Here is a 4,461-nt window from a genome sequence, read left to right as displayed (position 1 = left end):
AATTTGGTAACATAGAAGAAATGGACCAATTCTTTGAAAGACACAATCTGTCAAAACTCACACAAGAAGAAATAGGCTTGTATCTATTAAATTAATCTTACTAAGGGGTGCCTGGGTGGCTCAGTGTGTTAAGCCTTTGCCTTTGGTTCAGGTCATGATCTCAGGGTCATGGGATCCAGCTCCACATCTGGCTCTCTGTTTAGCAGGGAGCCTGGTTCACCCCCTCTCTCTCTGCCTGCCTCTCTGCCTACTTGTGATCTCTCTCTCGATCTGTCAAATAAATAAATAAAATCTTTTAAAAATATAAATTAATCTTACCAAGAATTACTAATTTTGCTGGGGTGCCTGGGTGGCTGAGTTGGTTAAGCATCCTACTCTTGAATTTGGCTCCAGTTGTGATCTCAGGGTTGTGAGATTGCGCCCTGTATCAGGCTCTGTGTTGAGCATGGAATCTGTTTAAGATTCGCTCTCTCTGTCTAGGTCTCACTCTCTCTCTGATTCCCCACCCCACCCTATCCACCTTACCCCACCCACCCTGCTCACACACTCTCACTTTCTTAAAATAAATAAATAAAATAAAATAAAATAAAATAAAATAAAATAGAATTACTAATCTTCCATAACAAAAAGCACCAGCCCCAGATGCATTCCCTGGTGAATTCTACCAAACATTTAAAGAAGAAATTTACACCAAATTCTTTGCAATCTCTTTCAGAAGATAGAAACAGAGGAAATACTTCCTACCTCCATTCTATGAAGCCACTATTACCCTAATACCAAGACCGAACAAAGACATTGCAAAAAAATAGAACACTATTAACCCATATTTCTCATGAACATAGCTAAGCATATTCTCAACAAAAGATTTGCAAATAGAATCCAGCAATGTAAAAAAAAAGAACTATACACCTGACCAAGTGGTATTTATCCCAGATATGCAAGGATGCCCCAACATTAAAATATCAACTATTATAGTCAATCCCATTAACCAACTAAAGAATAAAAATCACATGATGATATCAGTAGATGCAGGTAAAGCATTTGACAAAATTCAACAAACATTCATGATGAAAATTGCGGTAAACTAGGAATAGGGAGGAGTTCCTCAACTTTTTAAAGAATATAAACAAAGACCCAAGTGAGGACAGCTCCTGCTGGGTCTGAGTGTCACCAGCCCTCCCACCCCTCAAGACCATTGCTATTGACTAGCCCCTACTCCATGGTAATCATGTGCAACCAAAAGGCCCTGATAAAAAAATGCCAGCATCTTGGAGGAGATGCAACAGGAGTGGGTAGAATGTACAACTCAGGCACTGGAGAAATATAACATAGAGAGGGACATTGTGGCCTATATGAAAAAGGAGTTTGACAAGGAATACAACCCCACCTGGGACTGCATCATGGTGAGAAACTTCAGTAGTTATGTGACAAATGAAACCAAATGCTTCAACTACTTCTATCTGGGCCAAATGGACATTCTTCTGTTCAAATCTGATTAAAACCATGAACTGTGTCACCCACCCAGTGATCCACCCAAAGACAAGGACTGCAGTCTAAATTTCAAATACTGAAATCTTCCATCTTGCCTAAGGGAACACCTTGATCTTTGAACCTTTATTGTGTTGTTTTGTATGAGACATTCTCTGTATGAATTTGTTGTGATGATAAAACAGCAAAATAGCTTACCTTTATATTTATTTTATTTTACTTTTTAAAAAGATTTTATTTTATTTATTTGACAGACAGAGATCACAAGTAGGCAGAGAAGCAGGCAGAGAGAGAGAGGAGGAAGCAGGCTCCCTGCTGAGCAGAGAGCCCAATGCAGGGCTGGATCCCAGGACCCTGGGATCACGACCTGAGCCGAAGGCAGAGGCTTTAACCCACTGAGCCACCCAGGCGCCCCTATTTTCTATTCCATACTTCATTTCCTATGTTTATGCTACTCAAAATCCATTCCTTTCAAAAAAATAATAAATCTGCTGGAGAAAAAAAGAATATATATAGAACCCTATAGCTAACATCATACTTAGTATTGAGAAATTTGAAGTTTCCCACTAAGATTATGTACAAGACAAGAATGTCCTTAATGCTCTTTTTCAATATTGTACTGGAAGACCTTGTTAATGCAAAATGCAAAAAAAGGAAATAAAATAAATACCATGAAGGAATATGTATAATTGCCTTTTTTTTCCATACATGACATGATTGTCTATGTAGAAAGCCCAAAAGAACCAACAAAAATTCCGGGAACTAATAAGAGATTATAGCAAGCTTGTAGAATATAAGGTTAATATATAGAAGTCAATTGCTTTCTAAGATACCAGCAATAAACAAGTGACATTTAAAATTAAAAACACATTACCATTTACATTAGCCTTTACATTAGCCCCTCCAAAAATAAATACTTAAGTTTAAATCTAACAAAATATGTATAAACCCTATATAAGGAAAACTATGAGACTCTGTGATTAAAATCAAAGAACTAAATAAATGGAGAGATATTCCACATTCATGTACAGGAAAACCTAATATTTATTAAAATGTCAGTTCTTTACAACTTGATCTGTAGATTTAGAGCAATCTCAATCAAAATCTCAGCCAGTTATTTTGTGGATATGACAAACTGATTCTAACACTTGACGAGCTGGATTTCATCAAAATAAACATTTCTGCTCTATGAAAGAGAGATCAAGAAAATGAGAAGAAAAACCACAGAATGGGAGAAAATATTTGCAAAAATTGCACTTGATAAAATATCCAAAATGTGTTAAGAGCTCTTAAAACTCAACAATATAGGATACCAACAACCAATTAAAAATGGGCCAAGGGTGCCTGGGTGGCTCAGTCAGTTATGAAATCAACTCTTGATTTCATTTTAGGTCATGATCTCAGAGTGGTGAATTCAAGCCCTGCATTGGGCTCCACACTCAGTGAGGAGTTGGAACCTCCTTGAGATTCTCTCCCTCTCTCTTTGCCCCTCCCCCTGCTTGTGTGGACTCTGTCTCTAAAATAAATAAAGAAATCTTAAATAAATAAATAAATAAAATAAAAAATGGGCCAAAGATCTTAACAAATACCTCTCCAAAAAAGATACATGGATGTAAAACAAACACTTGAAACATCATACATCATACATCATTAAGGAATTGCAAATTAAAACAATAATAAAATACCACTGTACATGTATTTGATGAATAAGAATGAAAACACTACAGATTATGTACAAGACAAGAATGTCCTTAATGCTCTTTTTCAATATTGTACTGGAAGACCTTGTCAACACTGACAACACTAAATGCTGTGGTGGATATGGAGTGATAGGAACAATCATTCATTGATAGTAGGAATGCAAAACAGTATAGCTACTTAAGAAGATAGTTTGGCAGTTTCTCATAAAACTAAATATACTCTTACCACATGATATAACAATTTCACTCCTTGATATTTGCCCAAATGAATTAAAAACTTATATCCACACAGGGGCATCTGGGTGGCTCAGTTAGTGAAGAGTCCAACTCTTGGTTTCAGCTTGGGTCATAATCTCAGGGTCTTGAGATAGAGCCCTGAGTCAGGCTCCTGAGATAGAGCCCTGAGTCAGGCTCCATGCTCAGCAGGGAGCTTGCTTGAGATTCTCTTCCTCTTCGTCTCCCTCTGCTCCTTCCTCTTCTATGCCCCTCACTCTGCCCATCCCCACTTCCCTCTGTGTCTCTCTCAAATAAATAAATAAATAAATAAATAAATAAATAACATATCCATACACACACAGAAAAACTACATACAAATGTTTATATTAGCTTTATTCATAATTGCCAAAACTTGGAAGCAAGGAAGATGTCCTTCAGTGGGTGAATGGATAAAGAAACTGTGGATGGGGTGCCTGGGTGGCTCAGGGGGTTAAGCCACTGCCTTTGGCTCAGGTCATGATCTCAGGGTCCTGGAATCGAGTTCTGCATCGGGCTCTCTGCTCATCAGGGAGCCTGCTTCCCTCACTCTCTCTCTGCCTGCCTCTCCACTTGTGATCTCTGCCTGTCAAATAAATAAATAAAATCTTAAAAAAAAAAAAAGAAAGAAAGAAACTGTGGTACATCCAGACAATGGAATATTATTCAGTACTAAAAAGAAATTATCTACCAAGCCATGAAAAGCCATGGAGAGACCTTAAATACATATTAATAAGTGACAGAAGCTAATCTGAAAAGACTGTATACTACATGATTCCAGCTACATACTACATGATTCCAGCTACAAGGCAAAATTATGGAGAGTAAAAAGAAATCACTAGTTGGCAGGAATAGGAGGAATAACAAAGTAAATAGCAGTTTTATGGCAGTGAAAATACTTTGTATGGCATTATAATAATATTTATATGTCATTACATATTTGTCCAAACCCATAGAATGTACAACACCAAGAGTAAACCATAAAATAAACTATGGTGTTTGGGTTATTATGATGTCTCAG

The 4,461-nt window shown here is 37.1% G+C and overlaps 1 pseudogene; it reads left to right on the top strand.

The window, feature by feature from the left end:
* The first annotated feature begins 1,228 nt into the window (after window positions 1-1,228).
* Window positions 1,229-1,499, top strand: LOC125094065 (dynein light chain 1, cytoplasmic-like; annotated as a pseudogene).
* The last annotated feature ends 2,962 nt before the right edge of the window (window positions 1,500-4,461 follow it).

The sequence above is a fragment of the Lutra lutra genome, chromosome 2 (assembly GCF_902655055.1).
Source record: "Lutra lutra chromosome 2, mLutLut1.2, whole genome shotgun sequence".
Taxonomy (NCBI): Eukaryota; Metazoa; Chordata; class Mammalia; order Carnivora; family Mustelidae; genus Lutra; species Lutra lutra.
This window is presented reverse-complemented; position numbering and strand designations above follow the sequence as displayed.